The sequence below is a fragment of the Coturnix japonica genome, chromosome 7, assembly GCF_054131305.1.
Source record: "Coturnix japonica strain WE chromosome 7, WE-NBRP24, whole genome shotgun sequence".
Lineage (NCBI taxonomy): Eukaryota > Metazoa > Chordata > Aves > Galliformes > Phasianidae > Coturnix > Coturnix japonica.
In genome coordinates this window covers 11,822,517-11,835,572 of record NC_140669.1, presented here as the reverse complement: position 1 = coordinate 11,835,572, position 13,056 = coordinate 11,822,517, and the positions used below count along the sequence as shown (strand labels likewise).

Genomic DNA, 13,056 nt, shown 5'->3' with positions numbered 1-13,056 from the left:
GAATAATCGCTGACAACTGTTACTTAATAAACACGGTTAACTCTTAGCCAGGCTTCCTTCAGCATGTCAGTGTTCCTGCTTGGTTGATGCCTCCAAAAGGATACAATGAGCAAAAGCTTGACCACATGAAAGTCTCCAGTGGGAAATCAATATGGAAGAGACCAATTGTGTGGGAAGACAGTCTGACATCATTTAGTATTAAGCTGTTCAAAACCCAAGTTTCAGCTCCTGGAGGTTTTCTAAGGAGGATCTTGCCAGGTAAGAGTGCTCTCAACTCCTTCAGCTTCCAGGATGGAGAGCAGAACCTGGCAAGACCTGTACAGGGAATTACAGGCATTTCCTTTTGGAGCAGTGATCAAAGCATTATCAGATTGCTATTAAAGAAGAGGAAAAAGAATAGTTGTAAGCCTACTGTTGTTTAAAAACAAAACCCTCTGCTTTGCCACTGGCTGAATTTTGATTTGTGGGATGTAGCTGCAGACTTGAAAGTGGCCTCTTAAAAATCTCTTCCAGTGCAAAAAGATGCATCCCAAAGGCTGTGCTCCCTGAACTCCTCACTGATGTTCGGTGCCAACCAGATCTTTTCTCTCTTTCAACCCAAGATCACATCACCTCCCCCACCACACAGATGCTGCTCAGATTTACTGTAAGAGAAAGACAACTCACCAGGGGAGTAATGAAGCACTTGAGATTCACACAAAAGGCAACTAAAGGCAGTAGCTGCCTGATGAATATATTGTGGTTATTTTAGGAAACATGGAATTATAGCCTGAACAAATAATAATGTAAAAAGCCACGTCACTGGAAATTGCTTGGGTTGTAGGCAGCCTGCTCTGCTCCTCTCCCTCACACTGCCTTGTAAATTCTCAGGTGGTAACACGGAGCTCTCGCGGCAGCACTGAGCTGTAACAGCTGTCCCTTGCTGAAGCTGGGCTTGGGGGTTCACTCATCTTGACTTTTAAGCATGTGCTCCTTGTTGTTCCAATCTTTAGCTAAATGCAGCATGGCACACATCAGTCCTATTGAGAAATGTCACTGAAACAAACCACAGCCCCTCCTTCACCTCCACAGCAACTCTGTACATCTTCAGCATGTTACTTGTGGTGATTTAGTACCCTTTTTGAAACATGTAACAAGATCTCAGTCACCCTGACAAGTCTACAGTCAGATGAAGAGGTTAGATTTGTATTAAAACAAACGAAAACCCCACCCCATACTTAAGTCTAGAGCCGCAGCACCACAGCTATCAGTTTTGTAGGAAAACTCACATAGGTTAGGAAAAAGCCATTCCTGCATCTCCAAGACCTGCATTAACATGATATGGTTTCCAGTCTAGGAGTGTCCACCTGCAGTTGTTCCAGCCCTTCTTCTAATACATTAAATGAGAGCATCCCCTGACAAAGCGTGTAGCTCAGCTGCTTTTGCTCCCATTGCTTCTTGTGTATTCAGATCCAACATCCCTTCCCTTACTCATTTAATTCCAAAGCTCCTGGGAGGCATTATGGGATGACAGATTCCTGCACAACTCTTGAAAATTCTTCACTAGTGAGGCCAGGAACGCCTCTCTTTATGTTATCATGGAAATAGTGAAGCTGACCTAAACATACTGTAGCAAAAGAAATCAGATAGCCAAGATGTTCCCCTGCCCTGCCCAGCCAGAGATAACAAGAACAAATTTGCAGCGGAGGAAGCAGCCTCGAATTCCAATAGCTGCCCTTCCTGCTAGCACAATCCCTGGAAATGGGCAGCTTCCCTCTTACACATCCCAGCCTGCTGACACACCAATAAAAAGACCCCTAATTCACTACCTGGGGTGGTTTTGCTACTCTTCTGTACTGTGCAGCAAGGTTTCCATAGCAGAAGCAGCACAGCAGTGCTAAGTTTCTATACTGCCTGCACATGGCTTGCAGCAAAGGAGGTGATGCAACTGGGTAGGAATCCTGAGCAGCACCAAAAACTGCCAGAATGGAACATTCTTATTGCTCCAAATTGCCTTCCCCACTGTGGTTTGGTTCTGCATCCCCAACAAAACAAGGGCTGCTTGATCCTCACCAGGCCACGCACCAAGCTCTGACCAGCTCCATCACCGCCTCTTGTGCTGTGACCTTCTGGGCATCATGCTGGGCACAGAGCAGGCATGGCTGAACCAATGCAGACTTCATGGCACCTACAGCTGCTTCAGAGATGGTTTATAGAGTACATCTTATTCCAGTCACCCTTCTGCAAATCAGTCAGTGCATTTGGCTCCAAGTTTGTGTCCAGTCAGGCTCTATTGTGTATTTAATGCTTTTTTACATCTCTCTTGTTACTACCAGATGTCTTAAAAGCCATTTACATCCCAGAAAAGACTCCCTTCCCTCCTGGCAAACATACTTTGTGTCTCTTTAGATAGCTTTAACCAGGGACCTTCACAGTCTTACAAGTTTTTCCATGTGAGGATCCCAGGCTGATGCTGCCAGTCTTCTGGGGAGAGACAGGGGAAAATTAGAAGAGTGGTGGTCTCATTTATCCGAGGCTTATCCTTTCCGTGAACCTGCCTGAGGGCATGCAGCACTTTCACCTCCAGCATTCAAGCCTCTTAGTCCTTCTCTTGTGCAGTAGTCACCTCCCTCTTTGTATCCTTCTCGTGCTCTGAGTGGCAAAGGCACACTCGATGCTCTGACATGAAGGAAGTACCAAGGAACCAGAAGGCAACTGCCCAAACCACCCTTAAGCAACAGAATTTAGCCATGCTTGACTCAAGTTCTCCCTCCTGCTGAGTGCATTTGCCTTGCCAGTGCCTGAGAAGCATCCTGTGAAGATGCAGGGCACACAAAGCCTGTTCCATCTACACTCAGTCTGAAGCCTCTGCCTCAAACTTTAAGTCATTCAATTTCCCGCAGTGTGGGAGGGTATATATGTATATTCATTAACACTTCCATTATGCCCTGCGGTTTGGCAGGTGGTGCTGCATTATGGATTTAAACAGTGCCAGCAAGCAAGTCTACAGCTCTTCACTGGATTAGTGTGTTGTGGAAAATTGTAGCTCCAGAGTGTTTTGCACTCTCTTTAAGTACCTCAGATGAGCAGGGCTCCAACCACTGCTCACTCTGTGCAATCACATCAGAAATCCACTTGGAACTCAAACATAACCCCCCTCAGAAATCAATTATTATTTGGATGAGGAAAATTAATCCAAAACAAACAAGCAGAACAAAAAAAAAAACAACCCAAGAGCAGAATCTCTCCCTAGCTAAAGGAAAAGGGAGAGGCTGTCATCGCCACAAAGCATCTTTCACATACAAACAATAACATCTTTTGCTTCCACACTATAGCTGCTTCTAGCATCCACATGGAGGAAACACACCATGCCACACACAGCCAGACCCATGTCAGGAGTCAGCCTTGAGGGCACTCAGCCCTGCCTTCTGTTCAGTCACTGGGCTGGAAGCAACACGTTTCCAGAAACTGCAGACAGACAGACCTCCCATAGGGCCACTGTCCCAGAGGAATGAGGAGATATACTGAGCTCTGTTCACTGCATAGGGACCCAGAGAGCAAACGCACCATTCAGTATTAGCACCAGGGAACCTCTGATGGGAGAAGAGGATAAAACATCAGTTAAATACTGACAGCACCACATTTCTCATCATTTACTGGGGCTGGACACACATGTTTTTTTCCTGAACTGTGAGTGCTTCTATGTGCAGCCATACATACAGAGAAATTGCACAGCAACTTCAGAACTAGCAGGAGCCATTTTTCCATCTATCCACCATACAGCTGCAAAGTCACAACAGTCGAGATACTGAGATATTCTCAAAAACCCTGGGATGCAGCACTGTGCTGCTCTGGCTTCACAGTAAAGCCCCATATGCCATCTCTATGCCTGCAGCTTACCACTATTTCTTTTAAACACGAAGGCAAGAGAATGCCAGCCTTAGCCTTGGCAACTCAAGTACATCATGTTTTAAATATCAAGCTCACAGGCAGAACAAGAGATTGGGATTTGGCCCTCCTAGAACTGCGGGATTCTCCCTGAGGGTCATTCACTCCACACAGGGGTCCTTCTCATATGCTTCAGTACATTCAAGGAGACTGAAGGAAAACAAACAAACAGACACAGGACAAAACCAAAACTTGAACAAAAAGATAACTGGAGATGTCCTTACATTTTATCTTGACCCTGTGAGCTATAAAATGACACGAGATGGGTTGCCCTGTTGGTGCCTTAGCATGTAAAATTCTCTCTATTAAAAGCAGAGAAGCCTAGATAGAGACAGCATGGACTGCAGCCACTTGGAAAAAAGAAAAGCCCCAAAGCACTTAAGGGCTGGTAAGGGACACGATTACTTTCATCCTGCCACAGCATGTTTCAGTTTAACCACTGCATCTCTCAGCACTTTTGGTTCATACTCTTTTACCACACCAGCTTGGTACACACCCAGTCTTAGGAAGGGGAAATTATATTTTGGGTCATCAGTTCCACCCACTGTGTCCCCCCCGCCCACACTGCACAAAGATTTAGAAGGGCATCGGTCAGCCTGGGGTCAGCAGGCCTTAGGGAGCAGCAGACCTCCACCCATTGCTGGTGCTCAGGAGCCCTCTGCCACTTCGGTTCAGCCTTGTCCCTTCCCACTTCTCAAGCTACACCCCTCCACCTCTTCACCAGCCCTCCCAAGCCCACACCAACTGCCAATATTGCTGTTCTCCCCTTGCAATCCAGAAACAGATGAGACAATCTGGCCACCCAGCCAGAGAGCTGCTCCCACTGTTTAGTGCAGCAAAAGGATTTATTCTGACACAGCACAAATCCAAACACATGCTTCCATACAGCCTACACCCGAAAATGTGATTTTTCTCCTTTGCTTTGACAACTTAACGCTTATTCCCATACTCTTGCGAGGCTGCTATGTAAACAACAGGGAGTGACTTGCTGTGCTCAGGGGGCCTTAGAAAAAGAATTGTATTTCTCAGCTCTTCTGGACCCAATAAGTCACCCTCCTGAGGTTCAAAGAGTTTCTGAAGTCTGTAATTGAAAAATCCAAGGAAAAAAGAAAACAAAAAAATGGGTTGCTGCAGATCTTTACTAACACAGAAGTAGATTGAAACTGTTCTGTTATTAAATAATTCAAATCCCAGATGCTTAATTAAACAGACTTGCTATACTGTAAAATAAAGTAAAATAAAAAATTACACATCCTCTGAGCAAATCTTACTGATTAATGGGAGAGGCTTTGCACATTGCACAGGCATTCAGTTGAAGCCAAACTTCTGAAGGTGGTCTTAGCTTTCTATAGGTAAATTTCACAACAAAGTGCTCCTGCAGAGCAAAGGTACTGCAGCATCATACCAGCATCTGTGCTACATGGAGCACAGAGGAAATGATATAAGGCAGAGCCCTCTACCACAGCCTTCAGGATCTTCTCAGACCACACCAAACTCCAGAACAACAAATGGCCTGTTCAGCTCCTCGTGTCTTCATTTATGCCTGTTCACAGATTGAGAGCATCCACAGCACATGAAAGAACCAAGTCTTTCCCAGTATTCTGCCCTTGCACTACAAAGTATTTTCTGAGGGGAGAAGAGCAAGCACCATCCAAGTCTACCTCATAACTGTGGCTCCGCAGAGCTTTGATCTCACTCTTAATCTCAAACTGCAATTCCTCACCAGCTACCAACAGCCTCTCTTTGGGTGGAAGTGAAGCACAGTGTGCATAGAATGGGCTCAGGTGATACCTGGTATGTTTTTCAAGGCTGATTACATCAGATACAGATATGTGGTTACAGAGGAACTGTGAGAGCTAAAATGTCAGCAGTGAAGTTGCTCTGCTGTTGCACAAAAGCAATTCTCAACAGCCTGGGGTTTTTTCCAGAGCACTGGGGCATATCTGCCCCACCTCAATGTACACTGTGAACTTGTTTCCACCAAAAGCCAGCAGCTATCAAACCAACCTCCAGCCTGCAGGTTCGCAGCAAGCACTCCTGAGCCAAAGGGATTCCTATGATGATTTTCCCCTCCCTGGTCCATCACAGGTTCTTAATGACTCTTCCTGGGATTGAGCACTTGCTACTGAAAAAACTTTCCCCAGCAGACATACTTTATAGGTAGATGTTCCCCGCCCAGCAAGTCTTATACTTACACTGGTGGCATTAGTACATCCATACCAAGCATTACACAAGATATCAGCTGCATGTTCTCCAAAGATCACAATCTTTACTGAATTACCAGCTGCCCATGAAGACCACTTGTGAGTTATCAGGATATGTTAAATAAAGATGACAGACCCGATAACAGTGCCTAAGATTAAATTCCATCTGGATCCAGTCACATTCTCCACCCTCCCCCCCCCCCCCCCATTATCTACCTTTCTAGAGTCTTTCTGTGTCACAACAACCAACTGCTAAAGGAGCTTTTATCACAGATTCACAAGTTGTAATTGAAAAGTCCCTAAATACTTGTAGCATCAGTGACAAAGGCACGTGGCAGTGGGTGCTTTGGGAGCCCTTGAAGTGGGAAGGACAATTCAAGAAAAAGAAATGAATAGTGTTCCCATTGCACCAGTGTCCACTAACATCCTTTTAAGTTGGCATGGATGGGCCTTTATTCAGCTGTTGCTTATCAGATTTGCAACTGCTTCCAGCAATGCAAATAACAGCTGCTTATTCAAAAGCTTTAACTTTTCTTCCCATTATAAAATGAGCAAGTATTTTTTTACTAAAAACCAGTCCCAGCTTCACAGTCATCTCTTTCCAAGCACACTTCTTTAAATAAATAAATAAATGTACTGTAAGAAACTTAAACATTTGGGAACTGATATAACAGACTTGTAAAAAGTGAAGCAAAAAGCCAACTAAACTGGAAGATTTCACCTTAACAGTTATTTGCTACTTGTTTGTGTGGTCTGAGACGCACAGGGACACCCCACCACTGACTGCCACTGTGACTTTCTATTAGAGGAGCAGCTCAGCAGCTCCTGCCCCAGCTCTGCAACTTACATGCAAGGGCAGGGAAGTTGACAGCACTGAGCACTTCCAGGGTTTGCTAGGAGAGTGCTTCGCTGTAACCAGCACCAGCTACATGAGAGGGGCCCAGAACAAAGAACTGCATGGCTTACAGCTGCCTTCAGCTCGATCCATAAATCCTCTAGATGCTTCACAAAACTGTTACTTAACTCCTGTTGCCTTCAGCCTCACAAGAGCATTAGCATAACTCCCCACGACTCTTTTTTTTTTTCTCCTTTTTAAATATAGCAACCTATAAATGTAGATATGTTCTGAGAAATAAAACTCATTGTTACTGTTCACCACGCAGCTCCCCAAAATAGAATTCCTTCTGCCAGCTTTACAAGTTTCTTTTCCCTAAACAAAACACTTTGGTGCCCCTTGCAAGGCCAAGACAGGAGGCCATCTGGCACCAGAGAGCCCAAGGACATGGCATGGTGGCAGAAGCTTTGGAGCCAGTGACTGGGCAGAAGGATCTGTGGCCAATCCATCCACTTACGTCAGCTCTATCCTAAAGGGAATATTGGCAGAGTTGGCTGTGGGCCCAGGAAAAGCAGGTATTTGCCCAGAGGAACAGTTTCAATAGCTGTGATGTGCCAGCATCAGGGAAGCCAGGTTTGCTGAAAAACCAGTGATGGCATCTCTAGCTAGAGAATATTCCTCATTCCTCACCTTTCCTTAGACATACATCAGCATCCATCTTGCCCCTCCCTCACCAGGCATGATGTTTCCTTCTTGGAAGACCCCAATCTCACCTTGTCCAGGTGAGGAATTGCACTAAAATACCTTAGAAGCTCTGAGGAATAATCTAATGGGTAGAGTATGGAGCAGAGCTTGATGGTTTTCACCAGCATGGAGAGGCAGTCTCAGCACCCTCGTGCCTTGTCCTGAAGTCTTCCCAGCACAATTTTGTGTGCAGTGTTTTGCTTTGTTGAACACTCCAGCTCCCCAGCTGAAGAAGCAAGATTAGTAGTGGGTGTCCATCCCATAGGTATGTTGCAAAATAAATACACTTTACATTATTAGTGTTCCAGGAATACTTTAAAAATTGCACCACAAATACTAGGAGTAATCTATCACAGCTGAAAAAGAAGCCTAATTTGCTTTCAGTCTTGAAGTCTTAACTATGCAAACACATATACCAGAGTACAGAACACTGTTTTCTTAGTTTATCTGTTCCTTCTGATAACAGCATTTGTCCTGGTGATTCAAACTGCTCCAATTACATGCTGTTTGAATTCAGTGCCCCAAATAGTGTCTGAAGAAACACAAGGTTTACTCTGTCTACAGCTATGGCCAAGGTATCTGTCATCCTCCTCACTGTCCTAATCGACGCAGCAGAAAATATATACATGCATATCCATCCTGCTGTCAGGTGATGGAAGGATAGGTATTTTCACAACTCAGATTTCTCTAAGATTGATTACCCATGAGAATCTACTTTCCCACAGTGTTTTTCTAATCTTTCTTCAACCTACTCAGTTAATATCTGAAATAAGTAGAGTGGAAGAGCTGCCATTACCTGTCCTAGAAATTGACATTCTACAGACTTGATAACAGAAGTCCTTTCTTAAGAGTTTCAGGAATATGTGTAGCTTAAAAAGCCGACTCCTATTTAAAATAATGACTAAGCCTCTCAGGAATCCAACTCCCAAAGTCACACAGGTAGTTCTGAATATGTTACCCTTTTACAGTAATTATGCCATCAAAGTTCCAGTCAAAAACTGATGAGCATTACTAATATATGCCGATGAGTGAGCTTCTAAGTGAAAGACCTTCTTGCTTTATTTACACTCCAGTAAGTCACAATGCAAACCAAGACTTACTTTCACATACAAAAGCAATAGATTTGACCCCAGGACACACTTAGCAAGGTTAACCAATACCCAGGGAGCAGTTTCCCATAAACTGGCTGCGAGCTGATGTAGTTCTACCCATTTTATTTTTTCCTGTAGACTATTAATACTCAGAGTAAACGTTCGGTTTTCGGTGCCTTAACACCAGTCACTGCATCAACCAACAAACCTAATGAGAGGCAGATTCACAGTCACAGGTATTTAGCTGTAAGAATTTCTGATCGTACTCTATCAGTCCAAAGACAGCCTGTGACAGAGAAAACACTGGGAGACAGGTTTCCCATCTCTTCTGCTAGCTCTGTCCAATGGGCTGCTCCTTCTGATGAAGCCTGTGCACCTGTTACTGCATTAACTACCACTCGTGTCTGAAGCAGTCAAGTTGGCAGAAGGGTCAGCATTAAGTACTACAGCAAACTACATAAAATAAATACTGCTAACTTCCCTCAAACCTGCCCCCACCTCTTCCCTCGGTCATTATTCCAGCAGATATATTTTTGTAAGACACTTCAACTAAGAGCAGGTGGCCAGTTTGCCATCTCTCTACGCAGGATTTCCATATGTATTACTCCTCCGCTGACATTTTCTCATGCATACATGCATGGATCAGCAATCGCTCCACTACATTTTCAAACAGAGAATAAGAGTCATAAATCTGAAAAAAAAAAGAAAAAAAAGTATGCCAAGAAATTCAGCATCCTAAGCTACAGCTGCTCATTCCTCCTCTCTGTGCAGAAAAAAGCCAGTTGTTCCTTACTGCAGATGTTGCGAAGTTGATGGACTTGCTCTGGATGTACATTAGATACAAGCATTAAGGATGTGACCCACTGGTCTGCTGGACATTTGTCTCCATGCAGAAAAATCCAGTGACATTTGAGTAGGACAAGTAGCCTGCACTCCCCTCCCACTGACTATCTTCTGTTGAGTCCCTTCTGTAGGGAACAACAGGAACAGCAGTAACTTCACCAAGGAGTGGGCTAATGTTCCTCCCATCTGCCAGTCCCACGCTCATTCTGTTTTCACTTGGACCAAATCCTCCCAGCTCCTTCTGCTTTACATTTCATTAAACTGGGATGCCTCAGACACCAAGAATAATATTGTTGATCTTTGAAAGGTCACTTTCAAGGCACATTTCCATATCTTTTAAGACTACTTCTCTTCCTAAGCCCTGTCTATGGGACTGGCTTGAAAGTCTGAAAAATGAATTCCATATTTTCCACATTAGATCTGTCCCCTCACCCCCAATCTACTTATTGAGCATAGCAGAAGCTTATGCAAATACCTTTCTTGTGGATTCATGTTAGTATTCTCCATCTCCAGAATTTGATGTTCCCTCTGCACAAAGAAGCTGCACATTACCAGCTAAGATGAAATTTCTTCCTCCTTCAACCTATGCAGTTATGAGATGTAAAGGAAAGCATGGAAGCTACATATGTTGGAGATGAGGTTAACTCCCAGCAGAAGGGGGAATGCACTGCATTGGGTTGTGAAGTCTGAGCACAGCAGGAGCAAGGAGCCACCAGGAATGACAGCACCACAGCAGCAGTGCAAAATCAAATAACTAAACCAGGCAAAGGCAAATTAAGACTGGTCAGCATCCTAAACCCCTCAAGGACAGACTAACTCATTTGAACAAACTGCCCGACCTGTATGCAACAGGTCAGCAGGGAGACCTGGCTTTACACATAGGTGTCATACATAGAGACTCTTGACTTGAATCCAGACAAGGAGTAATTTTACACCTAAAGACAATAACAACAAAAAAGGCACAAACAAGCAAGGCTAAATGGCTACCCTCAATGAGCCCTCCAAAATTATTAACAGAACAGAGGAAAGTTTCTGCTCCAATGATCCCAGTAGTGAAACATCCCCTACCAGTCACTAACAGCACACAGTGTGAGTGGCAGCCACACAGGTCTCCAGCACAGGATACAGCCAAAGGGGAGCACTAACAAATCACAGCATGATATCAACAGTGAGAATGGTTCATCACTTGTCCTACATCCACCTCTTACAGTGCCCTCACTTACTACTTTGCCAGGGACAATTCCAGCTCAGGTTCAGAGCTTGGTCTTTTCCTCCCAGTCCTGTAATGTAAGCGGGTCTCTCCCAGTATCAAGGTGTGGAGAAAAGGAAATTCTGTCTACCTGCCTGAAAGTCCACTTTTATTCCTTCATTTTCGTTAGTTTCAGTCTTAGTAAAAGGAAAAAAAAAAAAAAAAAAGACAAAAACTCCAAAATGAAATAAGCAAACAAAATACCACCCAATCCACACACAAACCCCATGAAAAAGGCAAGCTTTGTTTCTGCAATTCCTAGATCCTCTATGAAGAATCTCAAGTGGGTGAAAACACCCACCAAAACTTCAGTAAACTGAAACTGTCTTTCACGTTAGTTCTGAACACAGATGCTGGGCCAGTTCTGTTCCTCCTGCAGCTGCTCTCATGCAGGACCCATGCTAACAGGGTGTTTAGCACTCTGCAATTCACACTGCACTCTGTATCAAGTGGGATATCTCCTGGGATGGAGAATCAAAATAACAGCAAGTCAAACAAATCGATGCAAAACGATGACATGAAGTGCATCTACTACTTTTAAAGACACGCTGCCAGCATCTAGTATGAAGAAAGAACTCTTGGTCTCTATCAGGAAGTCCAAAGCCATAGGTGTATTTTCTAAAGCTCCTACTTTATTTCCTTGCCACACCGCTGTCATTTCTTTTGCCTTCTTTTAAGCAAATAGAACCCCACTTTTACAATGACCCTAACAGACTTGGAGCAACAGAGAAGCACTTTTCATAAAGAAAATTAACAACAGCTGATGTGTGCAAATTTCAGCCTTTGAGATTTGCCCCTCTTATGAAGCTAGATGTATAGCTTCATTGCAAAAATACAGAAACATAACAGCCAGGTATGGTGCACACCAAGCTGGTGCATCAGTACTAACCAATGCATGAATGACAGTTTCCGGATGAGACATATTTCCAGACAACAGCATCCTTTTAAACCTGCCACCAAAATCCCAGTTTGAGTTGACTCATAAGATAGCCAAGGCCTTGAGGGCTTAGACTTTCACACTTTCAAAACACAACACAACTAAAGCAGAGCAATGCCTGCTGGTGCGTGCAGAGGTACTGCAGTTACCTGTGCTGGGACAGCCGCACTCAGGGCTCAGGTCTCCACTGTGAACTGTGCTCCCCTACACAAGCCTCAACCTCTACCCTGAGCTGATACAACATCCCAACACATTGCACGGTCATCGATCTGCAAAGGGTCCCAGGAACAGCCCAGGATGCTGAGAGTGGTCCATAATGAGAAGAATGCTACCTTGTGCCTCACCTGCCAGCTTGGCTCCGTCAGAACCCCTCTCCTGGTGGTCAGGGCTCTGTGAGCAGTGTTTCCAGAGTTATTACAAGTTTCAAGTTTGCTTTCTAATCCCCAGCAATCCCACACACACGAGCTGAAAACGCCCAGTCCTGTCTCAAAGCAAAGAAAAAGACCAAAAAAAGAAAAACTACCTCCTCCTGATGGTAAGGAGAGATAACATCTGCGTCTTGCTTCGAGAAGCCCCAGCAAACAAACGCTCGAGCAAACCAATCTGGAAGCTTTCACAAAGTACTCGGAGGTTCAAAAGCAGTTTCGGAGCGAGATAAGAGCCGCGGCAGCGCGCAGATGGGCAGAAGAGAAGGGAGGAAAGTGAAAGATCGGCGCGCGTCTGAAATCACGGGGAGGAAAGGAGGGAAGACGGCCACAGACGCAGCAGTCCCTCGCCCGACAAAGCCCTCCGTGACACAGGGCAACTCGGGAGAACGCCCTCCCCTCCCCACCGCACAGGGAGAAGCCTCATAACGCACAGCAGCCCCTCCTCGCCCCTTTCTTCGCATTACCACGAAGCAAGAAGCCCCCGAGCAGCCGACATCCCGCACAAAGCAGCCCTACCGTGGGCAGCCCGCGGTCCCGAGCCGAGCAGCGCGGAGCTTCCTCCGGGGCCCTTTCTTCCCGACGCTGTCTCGGCCGAGGAGGGCCCGGCGGGGCGGCTCATGCCCGAGCGTCACTCCGCATCGCAGCGCTGCGGGGACAGGGACACAGCGAAGTTGGCCGCGGCTCCCACCCCTCCGAGGGCATCTCTGCGCGCTCACGCAGCCACGCTCCCGATCCTCCACAAAGCCCCCAGCGCCGCCCCGCGCACACCCCGGCAGCGGGACGGAGCCCCGCCGCCCT

At 45.5% G+C, this 13,056-nt stretch overlaps 1 protein-coding gene across 9 annotated transcripts in view; it reads right to left on the bottom strand.

Moving 5' to 3' along the window:
* Positions 1-13,056, bottom strand: part of MRAS (muscle RAS oncogene homolog) — a 35,307-nt gene that overhangs the window by 22,097 nt on the left and 154 nt on the right. For 3 of the 9 annotated variants that reach the window (XM_015868829.3, XM_015868831.3, XM_085553224.1), the window contains exon 1: positions 12,775-12,998. The exons of 2 other annotated variants lie outside the window; for them this stretch is intronic. The gene's annotated coding sequence lies outside the window, so the exon portion shown is untranslated. Of the gene's footprint in view, positions 1-12,174; positions 12,999-13,056 lie in introns of those variants that run through there. 4 more of the 9 variants (XM_015868832.3, XM_085553222.1, XM_085553221.1 and 1 more) reach the window with 3 other exon arrangements.